This window comes from Syngnathus acus, chromosome 14 (genome assembly GCF_901709675.1).
Source record: "Syngnathus acus chromosome 14, fSynAcu1.2, whole genome shotgun sequence".
Lineage (NCBI taxonomy): Eukaryota > Metazoa > Chordata > Actinopteri > Syngnathiformes > Syngnathidae > Syngnathus > Syngnathus acus.
In genome coordinates, this window is record NC_051099.1 from 188,903 (window position 1) to 205,695 (window position 16,793).

General features: G+C 48.8%; 1 long non-coding RNA gene across 2 annotated transcripts; it reads right to left on the reverse strand.

Annotated features, from left to right (window-relative positions):
* Positions 1-4,010: 4,010 nt before the first annotated feature.
* LOC119133467 lies at positions 4,011-16,352 on the reverse strand. Of its 2 annotated transcripts, none has more exons than XR_005100139.1 (4): positions 16,255-16,352; positions 15,963-16,099; positions 11,581-11,700; positions 4,011-4,096 (listed from the first exon to the last, which is right to left on the reverse strand). It is a non-coding gene; the product is annotated as an uncharacterized LOC119133467 (long non-coding RNA). The 2 variants fall into 2 exon arrangements; XR_005100140.1 differs by lacking the exon at positions 4,011-4,096 and adding an exon at positions 8,894-8,987.
* Between the last annotated feature and the right edge of the window lie 441 nt (positions 16,353-16,793).

The window sequence follows — 16,793 nt, forward strand, 5'->3', positions numbered from 1 at the left end:
GGTCCTTTTTGACAAACCTTGAGCAGGTATCGCTTTGAGAACTGGCGAAGGCCACCCACCCGAGTGTCGAAGCGTTTGTTCTGAACAGATGAAACTTGTATCCAACCAACGTACGTCTCCTCAGATTATGGCACAGGCGCGAGCGACTGTTACGCTTGTGTCACGTTCGTGCCTGTGAATACTTGCTCGCTAGAATGGTCCGTGCGGCCATGCCACTTCCACTCAAACCCGTCCACGTTTCTTGACATTTCCTGAAGCCATGCCATAACGTGGTGCTGGTGGTGGGGGACGTTCATTTGTGTGAGCGAGAGAATTACAAGGACGTGGTCCACGGGTTGTGTGGAGTGGAGGAAGTCATGCGCTTGCATTAAAAACCTTTCAAGCTGGCTTTTCTTTAGTCATGAGGACATTTGTCTTTTGGGGCGACAATCTGTGTGGTCAGGTCGCATGATTTGCAAAAATGAACAAATTGGAAAGGTGCGACGCCATCCGTTGGACTGGCTGAAGGAAGGTCTTAAGGGGCTCAAAACAAAGCGGCGCATTTGGTCTCTCTCACCTCCAGCGCCTCTCGGGGAAGTGAATGACCGGCTGTTTGACCTTGATAGCCAAACGACAGTGAGGAATAAATTGTCGGGCGCTCGCCTTTGCGGGGCCAGATAACGGCTAATGTATGAGGCCGGGGCGACGGAGGCAAGCTCGCTCGCTCGCTCGCGTGACTCCACGTGAACGATAAGGACCGGTGACCCGACGACGTATGCGCTGTCATGGGCACTTTTGGGGTTCTGTGATTTTGCCTTCCATTGGATTCCCCTTTGTTTTGAACGGTGAGCCCCTGACACCATTGTCCCAAATCAATAGGATGCATGCAACTTTTCCCCTGGATGCCCTTCTTAAAGTCGGCCATTTTGTTTTGAAGCAGCCATTTTGTGCCAGCATGCGCTTTTACACACTGATGAACCCTCTTGATCTGTTTCATACAAGCCCCTTTTCAATGTACTTTTGGAGTGAAGGATAATATATTGATGTATTTTCTGTTTGCGTGACAGATTTCCGGCAGGGCTGTGCGCTATCGCTTGCTCCCTCCCTCCCTCCCTCCCTCCCTCCCTCCCTCCCTCCCTCCCTCCCTCCCTCCCTCCCTCCCTCCCTCCCTCCATCCATCCGTCCTTCATCTTAGCTGAGCTGACAGTTGAGAACAAGAGTGACACACTCCCATAACTGTGTGTCATGTTACGCCTGAAGGTGATAAGATACAGACGTGTCATCTTTTGATATCCTCCGCAACCTGCTGTCGGTACGATTCTCGCGCTCGCCGACGACGGAGGCGTTTTAGTGGACGGCGGGAGTAATGAGGCCTAATTGAAGAACGACCCCGCCGAGGAAAGACGCGTTTGCTCGCCCGAGCGGCCAAATGGGATGACTGGCCCACTCTAAAGTAGCGTCGTCCTTTTCCACAGATCTCTTGAAAAACGATCGTTGGCCGCTATAAACGCACTTTCGATGTCTGCTTGCATTTATTTGACGGCAGTGAAATTTCCAGATGAATTTCAAGGTTGCCGTGCAAAACAAGGACAGACGATTTCATCCCGTTGCGGAATACGGACACGATTAAATGACTTCAGGTTTTCTTCCTAATTGGCTTTAAAATGGCAGTTAACGCGGGACGGGAAAACAACATCATCGAATAGTCTCATGGTTTTATAATGCCTTTTTAGTGTTGCCCTTACATTCAAATTTGGGTGAAAGTACCAATATTTTATGAAAAGTCACTTCCGAGACTGATCGGCAAGTCCAAAAAGAAGAAAAATGGCCGAGCGTGCTTTGATTCCAAAAGGTATATCTTCTTGTCGCATCTCATTAACATTGTTGCCCGGCACCCATTACTCATGCTGCAGTTACGTTGTCAACCGAAGCCTCTATTAAAAAGGACTTCAGCCGCCTTATCTTTTGCGCTCAATTAAACGGGGCTAAATTGTTCGGCGACGGGACGTTTGTCTCCGCTTTACCGGCGGGCGCTTTCCCGTGTCTCTGCCTGCCTGCCTGGCTGCCTGCCTGGCTGCCTGCCTGGCTGCCTGCGTGGCTGCCTGCGTGGCTGCCTGCGTGGCTGCCTGCGTGGCTGCCTGCGTGGCTGCCTGCGTGGCTGCCTGCGTGGCTGCCTGCGTGGCTGCCTGCCTGCCTGCCTGCCTGCCTGCCTGCCTGCCTGGCTGCGTGGCTGCCTGCGTGCGTGGCTGCCTGCGTGCGTGGCTGCCTGCCTGCCTGGCTGCCTGGCTGCGTGGCTGCCTGGCTGCGTGGCTGCCTGGCTGCCTGGCTGCCTGGCTGCCTGGCTGCCTGGCTGCCTGGCTGCCTGGCTGCCTGGCTGCCTGGCTGCCTGGCTGGCTGGCTGCCTGGCTGCCTGCCTGGCTGCGTGGCTGCCTGCCTGGCTGCGTGGCTGCCTGCCTGGCTGCGTGGCTGCCTGCCTGGCTGCGTGGCTGCCTGCCTGGCTGCGTGGCTGCCTGCCTGGCTGCGTGGCTGCCTGCCTGGCTGCGTGGCTGCCTGCCTGGCTGCGTGGCTGCCTGCCTGGCTGCGTGGCTGCCTGCCTGGCTGCGTGGCTGCCTGCCTGGCTGCGTGGCTGCCTGCCTGGCTGCGTGGCTGCCTGCCTGGCTGCGTGGCTGCCTGCCTGGCTGCGTGGCTGCCTGCCTGGCTGCGTGGCTGCCTGCCTGGCTGCGTGGCTGCCTGCCTGGCTGCGTGGCTGCCTGCCTGGCTGCGTGGCTGCCTGCCTGGCTGCGTGGCTGCCTGCCTGGCTGCGTGGCTGCCTGCCTGCCCGCCCGCCCGCCCGCCTGCCTGCGTAGTAGCGAGTACGTGGTCCAACGACTCTTTTTCATGACAATTAATTCCGATTTGCGTCACTGCGACAGCCTACGCCGAAAACAATTTTGCATTACACCGGAACTAATATTTTCATTATTCACCGGCCGAAGGAAGGCCTGTCTTGAAAATGAGAAGAGGAACAAGAAGGGAGGTCGTTCAAAGGCTAGACTGTCCGTCCTAATTCAACGTGGTCCAATTTGAGAAAAGAAAAAAATGCTTTCATTTGTCTGCCGAGTCATTTCTCATAGGAAGCCATTAGCGTGAGGCGATACGGGCTAATTGAAAGTTGGAAATTGGAAAAATTGCAGCGTGGTTACGTGACTCCTACCATTCAAGCGCTTCCAGCATTTTTGCAATCGAGCCCACTGGAATAAAAACCTCCCTCGGACTGTCGTCCCCTTGAGTATCAGCACCTGGTATCGGTACACACTCACCCGTCTGTCTCTATTGAGTCGCTTCCATTCGTCTTTTACGCGATTGTCGAGCGACCGCAGCTCATCGATGTATTGGAAACATTCTCCATTGGCCTGACTACTCCAAATCCATCGTCATTGAATTTCCGATTAACGTCGCGCGTATTCCTCGAAGCAGCCGAGCGGTCTTTGCTTTACGATTGGCGGCTCACAAATCATTTTGTACGGGTCTCCGTGAACTCTTCACCCATCTCGTGTTTGTCAATAATTGATCTGAACTTCCGCCGAGCAATTAACCTCTGCTGTCTGCTCTCCTTTCATGTTTATCACCTTGGTCCCCGGCGGGGGGGGGGGGGGGGGGGGGCGGTCCTGATCCACAATCAGCTTGAGCCGGGTGAACTTTACAAAGATGTAATTACGAAGCGTGAACTGTGCAATTATGAAAGCCTGCTGCGGTTTACTGTACCAACGGAGGTGGATTGATCTTAAGCCGGGGGGGGATTGGGGGTTGTCAGCGCATTTTCGCGTGCTAGCACATGTGCGCCGCCTTGCCTCGCCTCGCCTCGCCTCGCCTCGCCGCATCATAGCGGGACAGCAACGGATGCCTCGTCGCGGTCGACTATGCCGGCAAAACAATTTGCTATTATTGGCACACGCACGTTAGCGATGATCTCGTTGGACCTCGGTCGCCAACCGGAACGGCGGCAACTACCGAGCCACATCAAGTTGTGAAATGATTGAAACTTGCCTAGCAAGCTGCTCGCCCGGTATTGAAGATTAGGTTAAGGTCATAGAGTAGTTGCCCGGCCAGGTAAACGGTGGCAGGGCAGCATGTGGCTCTAAAATGAGAAAATCCAATTTCAGCAAAGTCTACCAAAAACAAGGTTCAAAGTAAGAAAACTTCAAATGCCCCCACCACCCACCCACACAAAAAAGGCCAAAGCTCGCAATTCAACAAGAATAAACAACCATTTTGTTTTGAAGTAGGTGTTTTGGTTGCATTCCAAAGCTTTCAACTTCTATTTGGGTTGTTTCATTCCAACCTTTGGTTAAAGTCAACAAAGACCTTGCTTCTGTTATTGCAGAAGTCCTCGACACGATATTGGCACTGAACCGAGACTCGTTTGAATGGATGGATGGATGGATGGATGGATGGATGGATGGATGGATGGATGGATGGATGGATGGATGGATGGATGGATGGATGGATGGATGGATGGATGGAGCCAACCTTGCCCGCCTGTTTTTTATTTTGTGGTTTGACCTTAATCTTAATATACGGGTTCTGAAATGAAATCATCAAGTGAAATTTATATAAAACAAACATTGAAAAAAAGGACCTTCAAATCCCATCTCTTGCTCTTGGTTGATGTTTTCTGCCCAACTCAATATAAATATTTGGGGCTTTTGTATTGGCAAGTCATTTTTTTTCCCTATCAAGTAGGCGATCTGCCCTATTTCACATTCAGCCACACACAAACAAAAGGAGGAAATTGCTATTATGGCTCCTCGTGAACAATCGGGCCGCTATTATAGAATCATCCCACTCTGGACCGTCATGTCGGAGGCCACGTTCCCTCAATTAGGTGGACACTTTAATGCTAAAAGAATAATTCCCCCGCAAATTGCAGGTTGGCGTCTCCAAGGGGACGTGCGTGGCTTTTCTCCCCCGCCGCGCCGCTACCGTCTCGCCGTTTGAAGGCTGCGTAAATGAGATTGCAGCTGTCAATCAACAGTGCAAAAAGGGGAATTTGGTTCAAATTACAGCCGTGTGTCAGAGAACAGGAAATCAAGTGACACATCACTTCACTGGTTCTTTTATCTCCAACAAATATTTTAGGTTGCATTACCTGACATGTTTCGGCTTGTACTTCCGCCTTCATCGGATGTCAGGTAATGCAACCTAAAAGGTTTGTTTGAGATAAAAGAACCAGTGAAGTAAAACCAAAATGAACTTGGTACAACTATCAAGTGACATATTTCTCCTGGTTAAGATGTACCAATGCATTTCCTGTTTTGCAGGCAACTCAAAGTAGAACTGAATTTCATTCGGAAACATGCTTTTTAGAATATAGATATATCATTATAATGTCATTTTTGAAGTCAATTATGACTTTTTGGATGACAAAGCTGCTGGATTTTCCAGCGATGATGATGATGTCTCCCATCCAGGCTGCAAAGCGGCCACCATCAAGTCTCCCAGCGCCGCCGCGTTGATAAGCGTTGGCGGACCGAGCCTGGCGTCTGGCCGGAAACGGCGTCCCGAGGCGCTCGCCACTGAACAGATATGAGCGTTTTTATTTGAATCTCCCGGCCGTGTTTTGTACCAGTACAGCTGCAAAGAGAGCCACTCGCTCAACAGGAGACCGCAGCAGAGCTTTGTATGTTTCTCCTCGGCTTCTGTGAAAAGAGACGATCTCTTTTCATTTCTCCCCCTAAAGACTGAGGTCTAGCGACTGGCATCATCATCTTTTGTGTTTTTTTACACAAACAGCCCCAATCTAACATCGGAATTAGTCGCACTGTCACGTCCGAGGCTTAAATTGCAGACGAGCCCCCGCACGCGTTGACTCCAGAATCGATGAGGTTCTCGGGGTCAATACTTCCATACAGTTAGCGGTCGGTATCTGAACTTACTATTTGAATTTGATCGGTGGCCAAGCTCAGTTTACTGCCAAAAAATTGGGATCACTGTTGTGTTTTGCAGTTTGTGGGGTAAAGGTCACTTGCTCTCGGTCCGCTTTGGCCCGTGTTCATCATCCCCAGTAAGCGCGACACACGGTGGTCATCACGCAATCCCCAAAACTCGTCACATGCACGATTCCGCCAAAGGAGCTCGCCGGAGGTGGCCGACGGCCTCGGCGGGTCAGCGCACGCTATTTGGCTGCCCGCTCCACATGGCACGCAGGTGATGCTTTTTACGTGCGCGGCCGGCGGCTGTCATCTCGCTCGCGTCTGTCTCAAAGGTGCCGACTGACACCTAGTGAGACGCCGGCGGCACGTCACTCGAGCCCAAATACTCCCTTTTGGCTTTTTCCCAACATTTTGAAGCTTTCTTACATCCGCCTCAAGGGGAAAAAAAGGGTTCAACTCAGATTCAGATGTGGCAACAACAAACAAACAAACAAACAAACAAACAAACAAGCAAACAAGCAAGCAAGCAAGCAAACACACACACAGTGGGAGGTGGGCTATCGACTTGTTTTGATTACAATCAATTTGTGCTATCCAAACACTTGCGGCGTTCCTCTTGTGGCAACTCATATGGAGCAATCGTTCACACCACTTCTCCAGACTGGACTTCCAATGCATTATACTCTTTCAAATTGTCATTCCACCAAAGGGCGGGGGTGGACGAGCGGCTTCCGTGGGAAAGAAATGCATTATTGAGAACGCCGGTGCCGCCGCCATCGGCGTCGCGGCCATCGATGTGACTGGAGGATGGTCCTTAAGTACGACTAGCATCAAAGATGAATGGGTCCCATGTAAGGAAATATCCAAGAGGGCTGCTAGGACTGATTTGCCATCCGCTGCACGCACCATCCGCTGCGCTGCATTGCGACGAGTGTGACTACTGCAAGCACTACAGAGGCGACATCTGTTGGAGCACACCTCATGGAAGCAGCGCTTCCTACGACTGTCTGTCAACGAGAGCTTTCTTTATGGCCGAGGCGGGTTTGACTGAATTTCGGAGAGGTCTGAAAGAGGGGGGATTGCGCCGTTGTGGGAGGGAGTGGGCACTTGGAGACCACCCTCTTGCCCACGCCTGATCGTCGGTGCGCTCCCCGGTAGCTGGATCGAATGAGTTACAAAACAATAGCAATTCCTCCCACTACTCCTGATTCATACGCAAAATCGACGCTAAGAGCAATGCTACATGATGAACCTTTTCCCCCCCTCATTATCAATCTTGGCAAACATGACAGGAGCGTTTCCTACGAGCGTAATGAAACAACACAGATGGCGGCACACATTGTGTCGTGGCCAAATAGGCTGAAAGTAATGAAGAGTTCGTTAGTTGGGGGGGGTGGGGACTACGCAGCTAGAAAGGCTTTCATGTCAGCGTGGTACCGTGTGTTATTTGTCCTCGTTTCATACATTTATTAGCTGTCATAAACAAGAGGAATTAATGCACCTACATTGGCTCCCCTGCAGCACTTGCAACAAACACTAAGGGAGGCAAATCGGACATCGATAAGTCAGGAGAACGAACACCCAAGAATAAAAGGGCGAAAGGAAACCAAGATGAAGTATGTCTGAACGTCTTTCAAGCGTGTGGGATAAAGTCAGTGAGTTTTTACAGCCGGGAAACTTGCGAGCAACAAATAAAGTCGCCGGGTTTTGGTTCCCCAAATGACTTTATTAAGCATCCGTCTTTTGGCGGGCAGATAAGCGTGCTGCTGAGCCTGAGACTGAGGCCAGACAGCTGCAATTACAATGATGGCGGCTGGCCGGCCGGCCATACGCTTCGCCGCGTCCCACCTCGACGGGATTATGACAACCCCCTTTCTTCTTACCTGCTGCCTGAAGCCACTCCGTTTTTGTTTTTTTTCTTCCCCGCAATCAGGACATGAACGATAAAAATTTTTTTTTTTTAAATCCACTGGCTGCTGATTTTGGTTACTATTGCCCCCAAAAGGTGTTCCAATAATAGTACAACAAGGGGAGAGCGCGAGCGAGGCCACTTCCAAATGTAATCCAAAGCTTGGAAAGCATCCACGGCGCCTTGCCAGATCCTTATCGCGTCGATCTGTTGACGCTTCATTACGTGCTCGACACGACACCACCGTTTGATAGTTGGATATCGTAGACGTGTAATTAACCCAATAAGCCCTTCAAAAACAGTGGATATCTACACACCCCTCTTCAAATGCCAAGTCGCTAAATCAAATAAAACTGGCAGAATAGGGTTTGTGCAAAATGACAACTTTGTTCTCTTAATATGATGACCAAATGATTTTTCATGCACCTCACATGCATCTAGTTCGTAGTTCCTGTTTGAGAATGAAACCATTTTTCCTCATAATATTCTGACTTCAATCTGCTGGTACACTTGTTCTATATTCTTCCATTATGGCGCCACGATGTCGGTGGAAGCGCATTTCTCGCTCTGGCCCCACCCAGCCACGTACAGGTCGGCGGGAAAAACGGCAAGCAATCAGCAAACCCTAAAAAGAGGACGGACGGACGGACGGACGGACGGAAGGACGCGTGGAGACGACTCCTCGCCTGACGCCGAGCTCAGACGCTGTGAAATGCGCCAGATATAAAGCCCAGAGGTATCACCTCGGCCAAAAGCACCGTGACCAAAATAAATGGGGCAGAGCTATTTAAAATGTCTCCAGCTTGGGCGCTGGTGAAGGCCCTCGGGTTTCCGCTAAAGTAAAAAAAAATCAAAAATGAGAGAAAACCCTGACCGGAGAGATTCATCGGTTATGTGTTTCCACATCACAACAATTATACCAGACTCCAGGTGGACACCACACGGAATACAAAACCAGGGCAAAGAAGAGGCAAAGCGATTCAAATGGGAGAAGGAAGGGAGTATGGGGACGGACAGGGGTTCTTTTCAATTTCCCCAAAAGATCATCATTGAAATCAGGGTTGGCAAAAAAAAAGGATGTTTTTGTACGTACCTTGTAGCGATCTACCCCAAACGTGAATGCTGTTTTCCGTCACATTTGGTGACAATCGGCTTTGGAAAGGCAGACTTTTAAGCACCTGATGCCCCTGCAGACAAATCAAGGATTCAGTATCAAACTATCTTCATGTTTGCTAATGTAGCATTTTGTCAACGACTACTACTTCACTGGTGTTCTTCAAGGAGGATCAAGAATATATGCACGCGAGTCTTGTCAGATTATGTGTTACGGCTTTTGTTCAAATTGTTGCATCAAATAGTCAGAGCAACAGCTTAGGTCTCCAAAACCTTTTTATAAATTGTTGGATGAACACAGCCAGCATGCGATCTGCAATAGCGCCCCCTGGTGTGTGATAGATGATCATAGAAAAGGAGTGACAGAAAGAAGGGCCTGTCTCATCTCATTCCTCCTCTCCCTCTTTTATTTTTATGTCTACCTGCCAGGTTGCTCATATCCCGCCGCCTCCCGTACGCGCTACATTGATTTTCTTTTACAACCTGTCCCGTAACGTGGCGCTGCCACAAGCGCTCTTGTCATCGCAAATGTCAAGCGATGGGCTTGTCTTGTAAAGGTCAGCGTTTTTATGGGATGTTCAACATGTTTGAAAAAGGGATTAGGGCCGCGTCGGCAGTGAAGTGGCGTGCGCCACGTATCCGCCGGTAGCGGCGGCGGCACTGCGCCATTGCAGCGTGTTTATCAGCAACTTTAGTCTCGGATTCTTTTTCCCTCGTGAATTTACATCATTATACTTTTATATTCTATATTATACTATTATTTCAACATTTTCCTGGTGAAATGCAAAATGACGGCAATTTTGTTTTCTGATTTGCATAATAGTTTCTTCCAAAATGATATTTTTTCAAATCAAAATAATTCCATTGCACTCTTCCTTCAACGTGTCAAGCCGCTGCTCGAGACGCAACTTTTCATCTTCCAAATTGTCCGTGTGAGGAAAAAAATGTCATGAAAAATGTACACGCCTCGCAGTCCCTGAAAAACATGTTGGCTGAACATGTCAAAAATATGAGCAGCCACATTTAAAATGTCATTATTTGCAACAGATGGTGACCTCTTTATTGTGATTGCCACAAGACAACACACGGAGTGAAATGAGGAGGCGCAGCACCACGCACAAACGGATGCACGTACAAAGACGACCATTGAGTTCTTTTTTTAACTGTGACCGCAGTATAGACTCTTCTAGTGCTACTTCAATTAGCAGCCAACGACAAGGCCAGATTCCTTCCACCCGGTTGCCCACGTCCAAACAGTAAGAGCCATACGCGGCCAAGCCGCTCGGTCATTACGGCAAAACCTAATTAGCTGACAGCAAAGCCGAAGGAGGGAGGGAGGGAGGAAGGAAGCGGAGGAGGAGGAGGAGGTGCGCTTGCTCTGTCACACCAAAGAAAATAACAATTAGAAAATGGCGCTGCGGAAAGAACACGGCGCTGGCTGTCAAGATGGCCAAGATCGGAGCGGCAGGCAAAATAGCCGCACGGCGACAACGCTCGGGTTGGTTTTTCTTTTCCAAGGCATTTTTCGACCAATAGGTTGCTTTTCTGGTAAATGCTAGCCATGTCATCGCCAGTCCTTCCATAGGCCTAAATGGGCGCAAATGACAAACAAAATTTGGACAGTTATCCAGTTGACTTTTCTTCCTCTCATTTGTCCCTTTTCCAAGAAGAAATTCTAATCTCATCCATCTTGGTTTGGTGAAAAACGTTGGTCTTCTAATGAGAAATGTTAAGAGTTCTTAATTGATACAGAATAAACACAGCCTCGGTGGAGCTTTGCCGTCCAGCCGGGTCCACATTGATTCGGACTCCGCTCGGCGTTAACGAAAGGCCGCCGAACGTGCTCGGAATGCAGCCGTGGGAGCCGGCTGAGGAAGGCCGGCCGGTCGTTGTTGTTGTTGCCGCTTCTCTTTTCCCCAGCGGGCGAATACGCATCAAGCACAACAGCGGAGGGCAAGGACTCCCCGCATCTTTTTCATCATTCTCTGGCCACAATTCCCCCACCCAACAGCGGGCGGAGAGGAAAAAGAGCCGAGCCGTCGTCAGAGGAGAAGAGCGTGCGACCCCGGCCGGCACCTTCCGCTGGCAGCGGGCGTGCGACTGCAATGAACATCCCGCATGCCTGCTTCCAGCACACCTCCGTATGTCTTAGGTGTCAAACTGGAGGCACGGGGGCCTGATCCGGCCCGCTGCCTCGTTGACACGGCCCGCTAAAACAAATGCAGGTGCGCGTCCACTTCCAGAGTGGGAAGTGACGTGCTACATTTTCTTCCGATGGGTAAATTCAGCGTGGGACTTGATTTTTCCGACTTGAACCTGCAAGGCTAAGATGCGACACGCCTCTGCTTTATATGCAAATGCGGTAGCCGCAGCGGGTAGCATTATCAAAGCGAGCGAGTCGGATGCAGTAGCGCCCCGAGGCTGACACCAAACCCCGACATCCCTTCCCGCCGTGTTTACCTGCCTTGCTGAAAAAGACGTTCTATTGCATCACGGTCAAACGTGTTTATTTGAGAAATAAAACAACACCACCACCGCTGGAGAGTAAGGAAATAGAAATTCACAGCATGAGAAGAATTGAGCTTGGTGATGCTGAAGAAAAATGTGTGGGTGGGTGTGTGTGTGTGTAGGAAGATATGCATTTGCCGTTAGTGTGACATCACTCACCTAAAAAATGAACTTCAAAGACTTTGGGCACGTCTGTTCTTTGACGTAGAAGGCTGAATATTTGTTTCTTTTGTCTCCCTTTGCTCCTTCTAAGCATCACGCTTTGGGATGACTTGGTAGCTGCGGAGGGAAAAAAAAAACGTTTGCGTAGGACCTCCAAGGAAAGCCTCACGAGTAACCCGCTCGTGTTTACGTGTCGTCTGCTAGCTTTAGCACTTTAGCACTTGGGGACTGACTGTCTGTGCTCGAGTGCTTGAAAACCTGAGGAGGCTCACCCCCGAGGTCATTTTGGATGTGTCAAGACGGTGTACGTCTGCACCGTGTCAGCACTTGTGTCAATTAAATAGCAGCACCAGAGGCCACGGCGCGGTCAGAAACATGCCCTCTCTCTCCAAGCAAGCATGCGTCAAAAAACAAACGTTCGTTCATTTAAGAGTTTCTGCTTAAAAAAAAAGTCCTTCCTTGCTAAAACACTCATGTATTCCGTTCTGGCTATTGGGGCGCCTCGCACGGCGGGGTGGGTATCGTGTCGAGATAAAGGCGGCGGGGTTTGAAGTGCGTATCAGTTAAGGAACGGATGGAGCAGATAGAAAGCGCTTGGAGTGAAGCTGACAATTTTCTGCATGAATCAGCGGGACTTATCGCGGCCATCGAGCGCTAAAATATAGAATGTGACTCAGAGACGATATATACGATGGTCCTTATCGGAGTTGCTCACGTCCTCTGTATTTGAAAGTTTATTCTGATGCTTTATTGCTGCTCGTCGCTAAAACCGGTGATTTATTGATCGAATGATTTATGTTGACATCCTTTTTCCCTTTATAAGTGAGGGGAATTTGTGGATTATTGATCTCGCCAAATGATCCCACAACAGGTCTGACAAGGGCGGTGAAATTGAAATCTGTTTATTATGTGCCGCTAACTGGCATCTAAGCCACTCAAAGTCGATTTCCCGCCAAGCAGAAGACAAACCGTGGCATGAATCATGCCATACGCGGCAGCAGCGGCGGCAGCAGCAGCAGCATGTGCAGCAGCAGCAGCATGTGCAGCAGCAGCAGCATGTGCAGCAGCAGCAGCATGTGCAGCAGCAGCAGCATGTGCAGCATGTGCAGCAGCATGTGCAGCATGTGCAGCAGCATGTGCAGCATGTGCAGCAGCAGCAGCATGTGCAGCAGCAGCAGCATGTGCAGCAGCAGCAGCATGTGCAGCAGCAGCAGCATGTGCAGCAGCAGCAGCATGTGCAGCAGCAGCAGCAGCATGTGCAGCAGCAGCAGCAGCATGTGCAGCAGCAGCAGCAGCATGTGCAGCAGCAGCAGCAGCATGTGCAGCAGCAGCAGCATGTGCAGCAGCAGCAGCATGTGCAGCAGCAGCAGCATGTGCAGCAGCAGCAGCATGTGCAGCAGCAGCAGCATGTGCAGCAGCAGCAGCATGTGCAGCAGCAGCAGCATGTGCAGCAGCAGCAGCATGTGCAGCAGCAGCAGCATGTGCAGCAGCAGCATGTGCAGCAGCAGCATGTGCAGCAGCAGCATGTGCAGCAGCAGCATGTGCAGCAGCAGCATGTGCAGCAGCAGCATGTGCAGCAGCAGCAGCAGCATGTGCAGCAGCAGCAGCATGTGCAGCAGCAGCATGTGCAGCAGCAGCATGTGCAGCAGCAGCATCAGCAGCCTCTCCCATTTCAACTTTAATGACCAAACGCAGACATCTACATCATCGAGAGAACACAACTCCATCCGCGGCCAAACGCGGGGCTTTTAACGATCTATTTCTTTTTTTCTTTTATGGCCGGCCGACGCCGTGCCTGCCTCAAACTCAAAATGCATGAGCAACTTTAAGAATCTGCCCGGTTTATTATCAGTAATAGTTTTCACCGTGATGTATATTGTTGACATACTTTGAGAACAAGATGTTAAAAATATGTTTGGCGGTGATGACAGCAGCCATAAGTCCAAAGGAGAAAACAAACAAGCATAAAACAAAGCAAGCGTCACCATCACTCAAACTAAATGGGCGACTCGTGCGGCGTGGACGAGCTATTGGTTTTCGCAGCACAAGTGCGTTTGCCAAATATTTTCTGAGGTGACCAAAGACTGTTACATTTTTGGCGTTAATTAAAAAAAATAATAATAATAATATATATATTTTTTTTTTATAATGTATTTTCCGTATAGAAAGTTGTAAGTCGTTACGACGGTGAAGTGGTTCTGAATACAATTTTAAAGCTTTGGCTACCTCGTCAAGTATCGGAATTACATATGATGTGGCTTTAAAGAAGCGGGAAATGCTCTGATGCTCATTTACTTGGGGAACATAAACCGTTTGTCTTTCGACAAATTAGTGAACACCACCAAATAATTGGACGACGCTAGCTAACATTCATACCAAACTACTCTATTGGTGGAAAACCCATGATCGGCAATTGACGCAGTCTTTTCTCGTTTCCCGCATGCGTGGCCGTGTCCTTACGGGCTGGTGGAGAGCAGTCGCTTTCACAGTCAGCCGCACAAAAAAGCCGGGCCACCCGCATTTTTGATGTACGAGGCAATAACCTGTAACGCAATGAAGTCACCTTCAGACCTCGTCGTTGAAATAATAATGTATTGTAAGACTTAAAGTAGCATTTGGATGGCTCTCTTTTTGGGCTTATTTTACTTCAACAGGCGCTCAAGAATGCTAACACCCCTCCAGACTCATCATTCAAAATAATTTGCTAAAGGCAAGTGGATGGCCGCATAATTCAAATGTTGATCTTGTCACCGCCGTAGCGGAAATGTCATATATAAAAGGATGACTTTCTTCACATAATGGAGCCAGTCGGAGTCTCTGGAAAAGACCCGCAGCGACTCTACTGTGCCAACATTTATGAAAAAAGGAAAAAAAAAAAAACATCATCATCATCATACTGTTACTCCAGTAGATGGATCGCTCCGGTATCGGAATGCATCATGGCTAATTGTTTAGCTAACTGTCTAATTACACTGAAAAATGTGGCACAATTTGCAATCACCAACAGCAGGGCTGGGTGTCCAAATTCTTTCCTCAGCCAGTAGTAGTAGTAGTAGTAGTAATCGTAAATTTTGTAAAGGGTTTTCTGTTTGGTCGATCTTATGTTCAAAAACAAATTTCACTTCACTTCAAATTTCACTTCAAATTACGCTGGGGGGAAAATAAGTACCAGTATTAAAGATATGAGGATGTTATCCTGCTATTGCTAGCTTTGGTACGTTTGAGTATTTTGCTGCCTTGCCTTTTCTGTTTACTGAAGCTAATTGTTTAGCAAAGTGCTCAATTGTAGCAGATGAAATGAGATTGAATCCAAGTAGCGCTAGTCGTGAATAAATTAGCCTGATCTTAGCTTGTGTTTTCAGCTCCCTGTATTCACATTTGGGCTCAATCCTATCTTCTGTTTTGTTGCGAGACAGTATGAAAAAGCAGCCGCCTGTTATAAACAAGGCGCTAATTAGCCGTCACATCAGAGCCGCCGCTGGGCTGGGCTGGCTGCCGCTTCGCAGCGTCATACCGTAACTCAAAACGTTTGTTTCGACAAGGCACAAAAAAAACAAAAGGAAAGTGATGAAATGTATTATTCATCACTGCCGCCCAGCCACTACTGTGCTGAATAGAAATAACCGCTCATCAATATTTGAAACGTCATTTGTGATGAGTGTAAACAATTCATTACGACGGTGGATATGTCGCGCCGGGCTAACCACGTGCACCTGTTATGCTAATTGAGAAAATGTGGCAAATTGTCTCCACAAACACATACGTATCGGGAATCAATTGACACTCATTAAAAATGGATTGAAAGTGGAATGGTTACAGACCGCCATGTTACAATGAATTGGGAAAGAAGACAAACATCAGGGGCAACATTTAAACAAGAGCCTCAAAGTGTACAAGATTCACGTTGGCCACATGCTGCTTCACCAAATCTAGAGACAGTGACAACAACTGAGGAAGTCAAAAAAATCAATCTTGCTCTAATACAAAAATTGGCAGGAAATGTGAGGTGAAAGAAGTGCGCCAATTGAACTGAAAAAGACAAAATGTCCCTTTGAGATCAAAACGAAAAGCGCACAAAACGCCTTCTCGAGATGGACGTGATATGTGAAAAATGGAGTTAAAGGCCGTCTTAAAGAATGATCAAACTGCCCCCCAAAAAAGACCATCACTTGCTCTAACTCAAGCCTCCATGATTGCCAGACATCATTTCATCATACAAAACACTATTAGCCGCCGGCTTCCATTATACGTTGAAAGGAAAAGAGGATAAAGTGTCATATAAGAAGTCGCCGAGAAAATGAACACCACTGAACGTTTTTTCTTTTTTGGTTAATAACAGAATCAATTGAGTTGTAGTGAAGACGAGAAGGAAACGTTACCTTTTGCGTCTGGTTTCAGCCGTTGCGTGCTCCCGCAAAGACGCAATTAGCCGTGATCCGCTTCGCTAGCGGGAGATGTGATGGTTTTTTTCTTTTATAATTGCCGTATTTTTCGCTGCACACCGTTGAAACTCAAACTGCGGGAGGGGGAAAAAAAAGAAAGAAGTGTACGGTAGAACGGTCCCGCACTTCCTGGGGGGTGCGATTAATGAACAATTAGCAATCATGCATTCAGTCACTCGAGAAATTTCAGATCATCAAATTAAAGATAAACAAAAAAGTTGCTACTTACGGGCCTTGTTTTGTTATTGCTTGACCTCCAGAGCTGTCGCGGGCAGCGTAGCTGGTTGCTTCCAACCGGCTCGGTGCACATTTCCTCGACCGTTTGCTGCTGCTGCTGCTGCTGCTGCCATTGTATTCTTCCTGGACCTTATGGCTGTGTACAATTTCTGCTCCTGGTCTTCCTGTCTTCCGCGCGCCTGTCAATGACATGAATAGCATGGTGCTTTCATTCTCGTCCCTGCTGTTGCAGCCTCACTGCCTCCTCTTCTTCACAAAAGAAGTTGTCAATGCGACGATTTTTTCGATTCCCTCTCACAAGGGGAGAAATTGGCTGCAGAATGCGCAGTATCAGCCGCTGACCAAGTAAACGGCGGGTTCCATGGTTTCTTTTTTTCCGTTGAACTGCGTAAAAGTCTTGTTTTCTGTCGCTTCGTGAGTGTCATTTGCGTGCTTTTAAAAATATAGACTGTGTCCTGGTGAAGCAGCATGCGGCTCACTACGCAAGGTTATTTTTCAGACCATGTCAAGGCAAAGAGTCGTACGTACGCT